Source organism: Hermetia illucens, chromosome 3 (assembly GCF_905115235.1).
Source record: "Hermetia illucens chromosome 3, iHerIll2.2.curated.20191125, whole genome shotgun sequence".
NCBI classification, from domain to species: domain Eukaryota; kingdom Metazoa; phylum Arthropoda; class Insecta; order Diptera; family Stratiomyidae; genus Hermetia; species Hermetia illucens.
The window spans coordinates 697,179-711,897 of record NC_051851.1 but is presented as its reverse complement, the minus strand read 5'-3'; the positions used below and the strand labels follow the sequence as shown (position 1 = coordinate 711,897).

Genomic DNA, 14,719 nt, shown 5'->3' with positions numbered 1-14,719 from the left:
AAATTTGCAAGGAGAAGAGTACTCTTCAAAGTTCCCCGTCCAGACTCAGAATGCCTGATGGTTACTGCAAAAATTCTCCCCTTGGATACCTGGGTATTATACGCAATTATGGGGCACCTAAGTATTATATGGCCACTAGAAGCTAGCCTACCTGCCATCGATTTCTAGGGAAAACCAATAATACAATTTAAATTATTAAATCAATCTTCTACTGTGTTTCTGCCAAGTTAATTTCAGAGAAGTAACCTACTGTCACATTTCAAGCCTATTTGCATTGATTTTTTGAGAAATTACTGCCAAACTCTTACATGGTGTCCCTTACAGGGTGTTGCATAGTATTGTCAGGGCACATCTATATGACGGAAAACGTAACTCGCGTCAAAACAAATCGTAAACCGTCAGTTATACTGTGCCGCCAACAACGTGTCGTAATATCAACAGTCGTAAAATCTTCGGAACGACCTTCATCCCCCTCTGGCGCGTATTTTTGGGTCCCGGCAAGGTCGAGAAGAACTAGTAGCTAGCATTGCTGACTGGGGGCTATTTGGCCGCGGCGCTAGGTCGTAAAGCGTCTTCAACGTGTTTGTGCCTCTCAATTCGACACAGCTACAGGCATCGGGTCTGTTTGTGTCTATTTTACGAGCAATCTAAGTAATCACCCGAAACAGGGAGGAATGAGCTTGTTTCATAGTAAGAGAAAACACTACTAGGAATATCACGAGCATCATCATCATCACCCGGAAAACTGCTGCAAATCCAACCTAGGGTTGGTGTTTTTAAAAGCCAAATGATGGAATTGTTTCCGCCTTTGTTCGAAACCTAACATATGAGGAATATATGATATCAGCAGTTTGGGCTGAATTGTATCGACTTTGCTACCTACTCACAAATAAGTGAGCAATAATTTTCATCGAGTCCCCAAAGTTATTTCAGGTAGTATTGTACACTAGTTCCTGCTCACGCTAAGGAAAATCCAAATATGTTTTATACAATTTTTCGAACGGACGATAAATAACGAATATCGCAATATGAACGACATCACATATTTAACTGTACATACGGACATGGAATTAGCATTTTTGAGTGTGGTATTCACACGACCGGAATATAATTCTGCCAAGAGATAATATTTAGGGTAACCACATTTTCAAATTCTTTTTTGAAGGAAGGCCATGAAATAGAAGTAATTTGATTGCCCTACACCTGTAACAATTAGAAGCGTCAATCAGTAATTGGGGTTGCTTCAGATAAATGTCCAAAGAGAATAGATGTAAGCCTCCCTGGGAAAAATCGATACCTCATCATAACATAGCCCTACCTGACTATACAAGTGTTGACAGAAATCTCAATTGCGCAAATATCAGCATTATATTACCTTAACTTTGTCAACCAAGTCTGGACTGCTTGCTACTGGGCAATCTAAACAGTAACTGGCCGCCGGAGGAAATTTTATGGCGCTTAACGTGTTAAGTACTAAGCGGTCGCAATAAACGCTTTGTTTATTGAAAAAAGCATAAAATCCGAAACCTAATGCAGTGGTTTCATTTTCATTTCCAATTCAATTTTCTCTGGTTTTCAGACTAGCCAAGGGGAAATGGAAAAGGGTTGTGGTAGGTGAATAAGTAAGGAAGTTGTTGGAAGTTAAGGTCTCACGTTTTACGGCTGTTTTATGGACTCCCGGGTGCTTGTAAGACAGTGATAAACGCTTTGTAAAGAATTCTCGTAAAAATTTTTATGATGGTTTAAAAGATTTGGATGGATTTATGGCGTGGCATATTGAAATGGGTAATAAAATGTCACGCTACAGAGAGCCGTTATCATGTGGCCCATGTAGGAGTAGAGATGAATGAAGTGGATCAATTTGGTTTAGTGTCATATAATCGCCGACAACAAATTAGACTTTTATGTATTTGAGGAGATTTGCAGATTAGCCCTTCAGCAGGTGTTTGCGCTTGTTTATTTGTATTAAAAGGGATACAAACGGATTTAGCTGCGTACCATAAAACTGTGCGGTCATCTATCTAAAAATTGAAGTTTGTTTGCAGATATGCAGGCTCGTTCAAGAATAGAAGAGACAATGTGATGTAGAAAAATTTAACTCGTTTTTTTCCACTTTTTAGCCTGATTCACCCAACACTTGTAACAACAGTATACCTACCACAAAGAAAGTGCAATCTCTTTGAGTCATTTTCCCACAAATACTTTACCTCATGACTCTCATTTCCACGGGGGACTCCTACCAAAGCCCAAATAAGTGGCATATGTGGGAGTGGTGTAATATGATGTCTCCCAATTTATTTAATGGATACAGAAAAATCAAATCTTTTCGCTAGATTCATCGCTTGCTTGCCCTTGTCTTGCGGTATATTTGAAAATTATCAGACATTTCTTGTTCACTAAAGTTCTGGATCGACCTTCTTTAATAATATCTTTAATTTCGAGCGAAGGAGCTAAAACTTCACCTGCCAACCGGAAACTTTTGAACGTCTGCTGACTGATTATTGTATGTCCTACCAAAGTTTGTTCAACTGAATAGCCTCGTCCTAATCGGTGGGCCAAGAAGATACTCGACTAGTACATCTGGTCAAGCCCCTTTTCAAGGCCTGCTACCATGTGGGCTGAAAAATTCGTAGGTTAATATAAAATGTTGACACTCAACAATTTCAACGTAGCACTGTCTAGAAATTCAATGACTTGACGGGTTTCATTCTAGTTTAAATTCAATCACAATACATGCAATTTAGAAAGTGTACATTTCGCATTCGATAGTTTGCGATTCATGGTATTTGTATACTCAGTGTGGAGTATCCTTTTCCATTGATCCTCGTGAACTGTATTCCTAAAAATTCTTTATTCTGACTGTTTATTTATTTCGAGTTGCTACCAACTTATTTGACTCCGAATTATAGACACGTAGTTGTTTGTAAAAGAAATTAACTTTAGATGTTAGCCAAGAATAAGGATCCCATAAACCAGAAAAGTAGAAGGTAGTTTCTCGCCGATTGGTTCATTCTATTCCATATTTTTTTTTGTCGCCCTTAGAAATATGCGCTACTTACAAATATGTATGTAGTTGAATCCTGGCACTGACTAACCGAGAAATATTTTCTAAACACAAATGGGGGATTCTGTTTTTCACATTTCAGTCAGTTCATCTACGTCTTTCGCGATGCCCGAGTCTTCCACGCTTAAAAGAAAAACAAGTCGGCAAACCGAAAGCTAGACGCTGCAAGTATGAAAGGCTTTGTGTATTTCTTTTATAAAAACATTTGAGTAGACATTTGCTCCATTAGTATCTAACACGTAATATATGCGTATATCATGTGAAAATTCCCACTTTTGAATTGAATTTGCACAAAAGCAACCTGTTGAGAATTCTCCCCTGGAAAAAGTTTTCAGTTTGTGGATCGAAGATCTTTCTCAAAAAAACCTGCCTCTTATACCCTCAATTCGGTCCAAAGCAGAGTCTTTGATCACTTTCGTTCTATAGAGCCAATCATTGATGAAACCGTGAGTAACAAGGATTTTTTTTTGCCAGCAAAAGTTGATTAGAAAAATTTAAAACGCAGTTCAACCTTCACTACATAGTACTTGTTCGCGGATTTTGAAGCTGCTGCCAGATTTCTCGAAGAACTTGGAAATTTGGTAAGAGAGAAGTGATATCTATCAGATCAGATTTTCAACACAGATGGAATATTTTGGAAAAAGATGTACAAAAAGACATTCATTTCAAAAGCTGAGAGATGCTCCTAGATTGAAAGCCTCTAAAGAACCGCTAACCATTCACGGTGTAGCTACGCAGCTGATGATTTCATGTTTCCCCGATGGTGGTAACCAAAGTTTTAAGTCCAAGAGCGGCCAATGGTAAAGACAAAACTAAATTGCCAGTGTTTTGGAAGGCAAATAAAAAGGCGTGGGCTACAACGAATTTATTCACTCAATGGTTTTTAGAATGCTTCATTCTTAGGGTAAAATTCTAGTTGAAAACACCAGATGGAGTTTAAAGTTCTTTTACTCATTGACAATGCTCCCCCAGTCACCCGAATCCCTTAAAAGATCTTCATCCAAACGTATGTCTTGTTTTTGCCTCCAAACACGACATTCGTCATTTAATGTTGAGGAAAAATTCTCATTAAATGAATGCATCATTGCTGTTGCTAAGTCGGCTAAAAAAATTGCTCAATCCACCTTGAGAGCTTGTTGGAAAAACCTTCTTCCTAAGCTTTTGTCAACTCAACCATGCATTTCTATTCCTAGTTCGAATGAAATTCGAGAAATCATAGATCTGAGATGACATTTTTTGTGGTTATGGCCAAAATATATGCGGCTTTCCAAGTTCAGTAGAAAATGCCCGAAGAATCCGCTTGACAGTCGAAGCGGATCTCAGTTTCTAGACAAATTGTTTACCAGAGCATACACCGACGAATATAGCGATTGTTGTTTTTTCTTGAAGGTCAAACACGGTGTATTTATTCTTTTTTGTATACCAGTAATAGGAGAGTCAGATGCTTCCCTCCGCCTTCATGAGTTAAATATACTTTCCACTGATAATCATCCCACCCCGTCCCTGTAAACATGAAAGAGTTCAATTGGAAGTATCGTCTCTCCTCAAATATCTCGGTTTCATCTTGGGGCTTGTATAAGTAACTCTGGAAGTGATATAAAAAATAAAAGGAGGATCAGAAATTATGTGAGCATAGCCAGACTAACAATCGCAATGTCTATATCACTGACCTGAGCCAACCGTCATTAATAAGGCAAACCCCCCTTTTTTATTTGCTATTGTGGCTTTCTAGCCCTTGATAATCAAACAAAGAACATATATGTTTCAAATTTCAGTGAACAAGAGGCAGTGGATAGGTTACATATTCCACAACGTATCCAATTCAGCAAAGCTGCCAGATAACATCACAAAGCTATGGGAAATACTTGGAGTTGATATACATTTCTCTGGGGAAGTTCCCGATGAATATAATGCATAGGCACAGTCTGTTATTTCTTATTGTAATTTTGTGCAAATTTAATTTTTAATGTACCAACACGATTGCGCTTAAATTGCATCATCATCACACGAAAATAAACATCGAGGATGCAGCGGTATTCTAACTCGCGGAATTCAACTAACCTAGCAGAGTTGAAATTCTGTTCTTCACATGATATCCCTGAAGTTCATGTAATCCTGGTAATATTAGGAGCTCTCACCAGCAAAACCCTAACAACATTGAAAATTATCTTTTCTCAAAAGAATTTACAATATTGATATCAAAGCCGATCATATGCACTTAGAATATAATCAAATGCATTGTGGGGCATTGCTATTTTGCTTTCGAAAACTGTCATTTTTCTAATGGAACCTAAATAATTACCGCTGATTGAATTAAATTAAACTGCCATCTTGTCAACATATTTCAGATGAGTTTATCCATATGTTTCCAAAGTACATGAAAACTCTTTGCGTACAATAATAGAATAATAGATATAAAGTCTGCAGCTGTTGTGCAACTCGTTCACTCCATAATTCTGAATGTGAGCACAAAAAAGAACATACAAGAGAGAAAAGAAAGCATTCATCAATAGCCTGACATTCTTTGGTGTTGGGGTGGTTTTCAGAGTGAAAGCAATTTTCCGAGTTCCTTCTCCGAAAAGGCAAAGAATACCGGCAAAAATAGATACTCTCGAGGTCGATAGCGCCCAACCTGAAAAAAAAAGGAGAAACTTTCTCTAACATGTTCGGGGTTTGTTATCGGAAATTGGCAAGGCATGATGTTTTTCTACGGGCCCTATGTCCTCCATACGATGGCTTTTGGTTTTCCTATCATTACTCCGTATATCCTTTTCGATTTACACTACTAGCACGCTAAATATGGTTTCTTGTAGTGTTGTTACCTTTGTGCATTCGACCAGCGTGTAACGAGCTCAGATACTCGAAATTTATGATTTATTGTCATGCCTGTAAAAAAAGGCGAAGAGAAAAGACCAGAAAAAATTGAAAATGTTGCACTCAGTTCGAGCCTCCGAGAATATAACAAGATTGTTCTTTCTCCTTGAAAACAGTAAAGTAAAAGTCGAGGACTGCCAAGGAAAAACATTTACCTTGTATAGATACAGCTGGTGATTTATTAATTATTTTGGTTTTTTGATAGTTGTTATCACGACTTACATTTAACGCCAGCTACAGATAAAGAAAATATGTCATGGGGGTTTTATTTGAGAAGAAACATTGATGTTTTATATACCTGTGTGCTGTAATAAATATTTGCTGTGAAGGCCTGAAATTAATTGGAAGAGCGCTAAGAATGTGCCTTCTTTCCAATAAATTCAAGGTGATATATATTGTTAACCTTGATTTGAGATAAGGAGTTGATTTTTGTGCTGTTTCTTTTTTTTTATTTGGATTAAAAATCAATTTTCTAAAGTTCAAAATTTATCTCTAAATACATGTGTACTAATTTAAATTATTTTCTTCAAACAAAGCGCATATACATATGCAATTCCAAGAAGTTTACTTACCATTAGGTAGGACATTAACTGCCACTTTTGATAAAAGATTCGATGTACTAAGCAATATAAATTCTCCAGTAAGTACAACCTGTCTGCTTGTGTTGAATAATATATGAAATTAACACAATTTCAATGCATCTCCTATTGAATGAGCAAAAAATACCATTTCACAGTGAGCATACTGGACTTCGTTCTTATTTCTTATCTTCAGAATGTCTTTTTACTTAATTTTTTTCTTGTTGTAAAATATCATTTTTCTACTTCCAGAAACGCCATCATAAGTATCACGTACTTCGAAAGACCATGCAAGATGCATGCAATATGGTTCTAATTTGAAGAACATCTGCTCAAGGGAGTATGGTTGGAGCTGTCTTTAAGTGTTTGATTTAATTGGTTAATGTTTTCGGATGCCATTACTTAAGATTTTTGCTTTCCATCTTGGTTAACAGATTTTTATTTGGCTTAGATACAAGCGTAAATTGTGTTTTTTTTTTAAATCTTTTTAGAGGAGCTATCTTCCATGTTGGACATAAATAATATGATTAATCAGAGATGTGCAGACAGAGTGGATATGATGGACAAATTTGAATTATTTTCATTATAAAGAGAATAAGGAAATTGAAAATAAATGAATAGGGAAGTGAAATAAAAAAAAAGATATTTATTCAATTAGCAATTAGGGTATGGAATGTTTATATTTGAAAGCCCCAGAATATATAATAGAATACATAAAAGTAAAATAAAACCATGACACCTTGCAACCACAATTTTGTTTCCTGATAGTTTCTAAGGTGTGAATTAATGTTATGAGGGCCTCATGCCTACATGTGAATGTATAATCTATGAAAAATTTTCTCTATTTCAATAAGACGCTAATACTTCTTTTTTCTTTCCAGAGTCCCACCATAATATATTGTGGTATATTTCGAACATCAGACAGTGACTGAATAAAACAGTAGACATTAAGTTTATAACCATTAGTGTTTATTATCTTTTTTTCTTTCATATCTGATCGGGTGAATTACAATTTTGTAATGATGGATCATTATAAATTCAAATTTTTTACCATTGGTTTACATAGTCTTAAAATTCTAAATTTCTATAAGTGAAATAAATGAAGATTTATACAGCTACTGGCAACAAATATTACCTTGGTACTGGTAGATGATTCTCTTTTTCTGTTGAATCTGAAAAAATTGAAGGAAATACGTTGATAATATTGTTACTACGAATGAGAAATAAATACATATATATATATAAACTATATAAAAACATAAAAGAATTTGAAAAAAGTGTGTGAATATTATAATAAATTTCGCAAACTAAGGTTCTTACCCTCGTTGTCAAGTGCATAAGAGATTTTATAAGTCTATTGAGATTTTTCTGGACTATCTGCACTTCTCCATTTTAGACGCTTAATTGATACGGAAATGATTGTGACGAAATAGTGCATTTATGGATCTAATAAAATTGGAACTTTCACGAAAGCCGCTCACACGGAACGTATGATATAATTTCAAAAGATAAACTTGAGCAGTGGCCAAAAGGTTTGAAATATTCTAGCGAACATAGCAGGCCTTAAAATTATGATACTAGAAATGTAAATGAAAACTGTTTTTATACTGTCAGTTTCATCCAGTATAGCGAGAGCTCTTCAGATGCTAACCCTCATTATAATTCACGGTGCATACGGCAAAGAACCTCATCGGATTGTTGTTACCAAAGATTAACCTCTTGCTACTTTTAATGATGTCGTTTTAATGATCAGACCAACGAACTTCTCAGTCCAACATCCACTTGATGTCAAACCAGACCAAATGGAGAGCAACTTACTCTATTTTTTTGGTCCATGGAGCCCTCCTTTTGGTGTTTAGCACTAAAGTACTGCAAAAAGCAAAGAGAACTAATGGCTTTGTCCAGGGCAGAAGCAACTCACCAGACGCTGCAACGCCTTTGCCCTGTTAGCAGCATGGTCGAAAGTGTAACAAATGATAACTGCTCCTTTTCATAGTTGAAGTTATTTTATACATATACACCCTATATACCCTGCAAGCTGACAGGAAGCCTGGATCTTTTATCTAACTGCAATTATTGATACCCCCATGTCCCCCCATGTTCTTTTTGTGAGTTTTTGTTCTTTTTGTTAAAATATCGACACCAATTGGTTGGCTATGTACTGATGAAAGGGGTAAGTCGCTCTCGAAATATAAATTTACGTTCAAATTCAAAAATTCTAATTTGGAGGAAACTACCCCTTGTTCATCAAATTTTTTGTGTTTCTTGAAAACTTCTCAATTTCCGGGATGGATTCTTTTCAAAATTTTCTAATTCAATTGCTTTCATCATCATCACTAAGGGCGCGAGAGTCGGTATTCGGGCTAAGTCTGTCCTAGAAACGAACTCCAAACATTCCGGTTTTGCACCGAATTCTACCAACTCTTAGTCTACGCTTTCGCTTCATTTTTTGAAAGGTCTGCCTCTCTTCCTTTTCAATCATAGATATTACCGACTTTTTGGACTAAATCACCACCACCCACGGCAATATATTAGGTCGAATTTTGCTAACAACCAAGCGCTCGCGATATCGGTCATGAAATGGTAAAATCATTGTCTTGTATAGTAGCAGTGTCAATCCTAGGAGAGACGTTTTGAATGAAACAGCCTTTGTAAGTTGAAAAAGGCTCTGTTCACTGCCAACAACCATGCGCGAATTTCGTCATCATAGTTGTTATCCGCTGTTATTTTCGACCTTAACTAACACCCCTTTGCATAAGACGTTTATTGATAGCGAAATGCCTCCAAAGCCATGCTTAGGGTCTGCCCAGTCATACTAATTTTATCTTGCACTTAAATGGAGTAACTCCATTGGGTTTGGTGATTTTCCGCACAACTATTCATCGCTACTCCTGGAGTAGTTTGAACGCCACTACTTCCATTTAAACGGAATTTCTGGATTTTTTTACCATGAACTGGAAAAAGAGGATTATCGTGAAGACTCCAGAAGCGGGCACCTACCTGGAGCATTAGCGCGCTTCCTGTGATCAGGACAATCTAATCGTCGGCCATCTAGGGATAGTGGATTCGACTGCATGGCCTTCCTTAATGTTTCACGAATCCATTGCCAGTTCCGCCTTCCCATCAATGCATCCGTGGGTAACTTACCTGTGCGTGGACGGAATTCATTGTTCGAAATCTTATCAGGTCAGCGTTCGATGATAAGCCGTTTATCCAATGGTAAGTGGTTTGAGCTTTTGAGTAACCAGTGGTCACTTTCCATATGCTACTTCCATATAATTTTTTTTCTATGCCGCTATAGTCCGATGTAGGTCCTTGGCCTCCCAAAATCTGTGTCTTCATTTTTCTCGAGTCCTCCAATTTCGGAACCGGAGCAGAGTATAACTACCGTCTTCGCATCTGTGTCGGGTTTTCCGGTAGTAGCCGCCTGGGAACTTTTCTGTCGTCCATAAACTATACATGACCGGCCTACTAGAGTTTTCATATCTTAATATTGATGGCGCAACTCACTGTTGTACCTCATCTCTGATCTGTCAGACTGAAAACCTTGATTTTGTTTGTTCTTATCTTCAGTCTAACACTTGTCTCTTTTCAAATTCAGGACGAGTTGTCATGCAAGAATAAATATCCACACCAACGAAAAAAAAGCAACAAGTTTTTATTATTTCAACCTATTTATTAGTCTGCAATGCCGCTCTTGCGTAGAACACTCCAGACATTCTGCCTGTTGGCATTATCGAAAACCTTCTCCAAATCAGGTCTACAACTGAAGAGATTCTACTTGTGACTAAGGGTTATAGTGGTATAGGACGCACGCATGTTAAACTTCTATCGTCGTTTCTTCCTCAAAGCCGCCCACCATCAATGGATCCTTAAAGCCTTCTTGTGTGGGCTGAAAACCAAAGACTCCTGTCTGATTGTATGGTTCCCAGAGGCTGTCCAGGCGTTTGAGACCACCAAACAACCGCTGATGGATGCTGCACTTCTGGCATTCCCTCAGCAAGATGCATATCTAGCTGTATTCGTATTCTCGCCAACTTCGGCACTTGAGCTTTCTCTGCCAGTTCACTTTCGACACTCCACAAGTGTCTGGGAAAGATAACGTAGTCGCTGACGCGTTGTCATGTGTTGTAGATCTGAAAATACCCACCACCATCGATTTTCCGGCAATCGCCGAGGCGCAGAAAGAGAACGCAGTTCTTTAGAACTCGAGGACCAACTCCAAATATATTATTGTGTAATCAGGAAATGCAGTTTGAGTCCTCCCTTTTCTCACAGTTGGACAAACTCCTCGGCTTCAAATGCCGCGGGACATCCGCCTACCACCTTGCACCTGCTCGAAAGGTGGCACATGATGCTGAAGGCCGCTATAGTGGCCGAAGGCGACTCTTCTTGTTCGCAGGTCTTGCCACTCGTTCTACTTGGCCTCCGGATAGCCAATCGCGAAAAATTTGCTGCCAGTCCCGCGGAGTTGGTACACGGGGAGATCCTGAGGCTCCCCAGCGACCCTCTTCTCGACATCAGGTCGGGATCTAATACTACCGGCTTGTTGTGTCTGTTTAGAAACGCGGTGTCGGAACTGAAGCTGCCACCACCTGCCAACCATGCGAAAAGGCGAAGCCCTCCAGCGAGGCCAAGACTATTATAATCTCAACGTCGGGAGCACGGTCAAACGGATCGCCTTGGCTCGACTATAGCCTTTGGTCCAGCAAGAAAGCGCAATCAGGAGGAGAGACACGTGACGCGTCCGTTTTGACTTGCGGCAACCAAGTTGAGAAAGACAGACGTTGGTTCTTCGCTGAAACCCCCTTTGGTTTCAGCTGGGGGTAGAGTGTTGTAGCAGAGCGAGCATGCTTGGGTGTCGAATGCACGCAAGTGCGAACCGCGGTGGTCATGACATTGAAAAACAATTTTTGACAGTGAAAATAGTTTTTCGATGGCAGTGCACGGTAGAGTGCAGGAGGGAAGAAAGGTGAGAAATAAATAAATAAAAAAATAGTAAAAACCATAAGCCTGACGTGCTGATCGCTTCGCGTATATTATTAATGTTTTTGTTGTCGTGGAGAAAAAGTGTGAACTATGAGCCACTCACTCGGCAAATCAAAGAAATTTGGCGTCTCGAGCGGGTGAGTGTTGTTCCCATAATACTGTCAGCTACAGGTATTATACTAAAATCCGTCACAGCTTCCCTTGATGTCCAGGGACCCTCACAAAGTCTGGTTCAAACCATGCAGAAATACATCATTCTGCACACGTGCTCGATTTTACGGGGAGTTCTCGACGGATTCTCCCACTGGCCACCGCTACCACCGCTCCTTTACCTTTTATGTAGGTAGGATCAGATTAGGTAAAATCTGGCATCTGCCGAGATTGTGACAACTCGGAAAAAGTAAAATGTTAACTGTTTGTTTTCGATCGCGCACTCTCCGCCCACTTCATTTCCATGACCAATTTTGCTCTCTTTCGCCCTTGGATTTCATTAAGATAGTTTTTTTGAGCGGTGTTGGGTATTATGACCAATTTCACTCAGCTTTTGCTGAACAATTGTTAATTTTCTCTCTCTAGTAATCCTGTTTCTGATTGAAGATTCGTTACGGAGGATGCTAATTGCTAATAACAGTTTGCTCCTTATTGTAATCGTCTGCAATTTTCATTATTTTTTTTCCGCTCCAGATTGCGTCCAGATCTTGAATACTTATTTCCCAATATTCAATTTTTATGCTGTTCCCCTATTACTATGATCCTGAGCTAGTAAAGGCGGAATACCAGCCTTTTCTTCATGATTTAACTTTGGTTCCCTTGTATTTTGTAATTTTCCTAGCTAAAATCAGAACAAAATCTTCCAGAAAACTAAGACTGAACTGAGCTTAAATATGAGTAATCTTCGATATTTAAACCAAGCCATCCACAACACAACCCTCCGCGACACCTATAAGGGGGAAATGGATACCGCAATAACCGCAGTCAACAGAGGACCTGGAGATGAAGCATCAACAAATGATCTTCGCAGCCACCTGAAGAATGTTATCATTGATACGGCTACAACATACTTGGCCCCAGCCGCAAAAGGAGTCGGAACGGCTGGACGATGAATGCAAGCTAGCAACGGAACGGAAGAATACCGTATACCGAGTAATGCGCAGAGACTTATCACGAACTCCGTCGAGCGGACAAGCAACTTCACAGACGGGAAAAGGAAGCCTGGGAGAACCAACAAATCTGTGAACTAGAAAAGTACAGGGAGCAACCGCACCAGACGTGCAAGTTTTACCAACAAGTCAGCAGAATGAAGCCTTACATACCTCGATGCTCATCCTGCCGAGACAAAGAGGGAAATCTGATTTCCCACAGAGTGGGCATATTGGAGCGATAGGTTGAGTACTTTGATGAGCTATTGAACAACCAGAAGATCGGCGAGTTGGAGATCCCGCCAACTGAAGATGACGGACAAATACTGCACCACCAAGTTTAGGAGAAACAGTACGTGCAATTAATCGGCTAAAAAATCTTAAGTCGCCAGGAGTCGATGGAATTACAGCCGAATTGGTTAAATATGGAGGCGACCAGTTACACCAAGCGGTTCATCAACTTGTCCTCAAGGTATGGGACAGCGAATCAATGCCTGACGATTGGCAACGAGGCATTATCTGTCTCATACATAAAAATGGAGATATCACACAATGCAGCAATTATAGAGGTATCATGTTGCTGAGTACCATCTATAAGATATTCTCCTCTATCTTGCTAGCCCCATACGCCCAGAACATCATCGGCCCATACCAAAGAGGCTTCACTCCAGGCAAATCAGCAACAGATCAGATTTGCTCTCTGCGGCAAGCGATGGAAAAATTGTTGGAATGCCCATATTCCAACCATCTATTCATCGACTTTAAAGTCGCCTATAATAACATAACCAGGGTAAAACTATACACGGCCATGAGAGAATTCGGTATCCCGACGAAATTAACAAGACTGACTAGGCTGACCCTGACCAATGTGTGAGACCAGATAAAAGCAGCAGGATCACTTTCAAGACCATTCGACATCAACAACGATCTATGACAAGGGGATGCCCTATCATGCGTCCTCTTTAACCTGGCCCTTGAGGAAGTGATCCGTGATGCTGAGGTAAATGCAAGAGGTACGATCCTCTTCAAGTCCACCCAACTACTGGCCTATGCTGACGATATCGACATCATGGGAAGAACCATCCGAGACGTACCAACTGTTTTCATCCAGATCGAGCAGGCGGCGCGAGACCTTGGGCTGCACATCAATGAAAGCAAGACAAAATATATGATGGCAACGTCAGCACCGAAAACGAACCAACCAACAACATCAAACTGCACAGGTCAAACGGGAAGAATAAAGATAGGAGAATACAATTTTGAGATCGTTGACAATTTATCCTATCTAGGGTCGAAAATCACAACCGATAACAGCTACGATGATGAAATCCACGCACGGTTGTTGTCAGCCAACAGAGCCTATTTCAGCTTACAAAAACTGTTCCGCTCGAAACGTCTCACCATAGGGTCAAAGCTCTTACTGTACAAGACTATGATCTTGCCAGTCCTCATGTATTCCTCGGAAACTTGGGTTCTTAGCTGGAAAAATTGCGAACTCTTGGTCGCGTTCGAGAGAAGAATCCTCCGAAAAATGTTTGGCCGCCTACATGAAGATGGACGATTCCGTAGCCTATACAATGACGAAATTTATGAGCGATACCATGACCGTCAGGTTATGGATAAAATCCGGCTCAATAGGTTACGGTGGGCGGGTCACTTAATCCGTATGGATGAGGATGATCCCACCCGGAAAGTCTATAAGGGCAATATCTATGGTAGAAAAAGAAGACGAGGCAGACCCTGCCTAAGATGGAGCGATGGCGTGGGTCAGGACGCCAGACAGCTTTTAGGGATATCGAATTGGTGGACCTCGGCGCGAAATCGGGATGTCTGGAGTTCCTTATTAAGGCAGGCCTAGACCGGATACCGGTTGTTGCGCCGTTGATGATGATGAATTCTACCAACTGGACGGGATTAAATGAAATCTAAATCTTATTCAAGATCAGAAACCAGAAAGAGGTAAAGTGCGAACATTTGTGGGCACTGTAAATGAGCTCCTGTAATTATCTTTGTCTACAAAAAACCTAAACTCTGGCAAAAAATAAGTTAGAAAAAAATCAAGATCTAATTATTTG

The 14,719-nt window shown here is 39.6% G+C and overlaps 2 long non-coding RNA genes across 3 annotated transcripts in view; one reads left to right on the top strand and one right to left on the bottom strand.

Annotated features, from left to right (window-relative positions):
• LOC119651307 overlaps window positions 1-7,147 on the top strand; it is a 131,164-nt gene extending 124,017 nt beyond the window's left edge. The window contains exon 2 of the long non-coding RNA XR_005249444.1: window positions 6,769-7,147. This is a non-coding gene — a long non-coding RNA (uncharacterized LOC119651307). The remainder of the gene's footprint in view (window positions 1-6,768) is intronic.
• A 316-nt stretch (window positions 7,148-7,463) lies between these two features.
• The window catches only part of LOC119653183, a 70,251-nt gene continuing 62,995 nt past the window's right edge, over window positions 7,464-14,719 (bottom strand). For both annotated transcript variants that reach the window (XR_005249645.1, XR_005249644.1), the window contains exon 2: window positions 7,464-7,688. This is a non-coding gene — a long non-coding RNA (uncharacterized LOC119653183). The remainder of the gene's footprint in view (window positions 7,689-14,719) is intronic.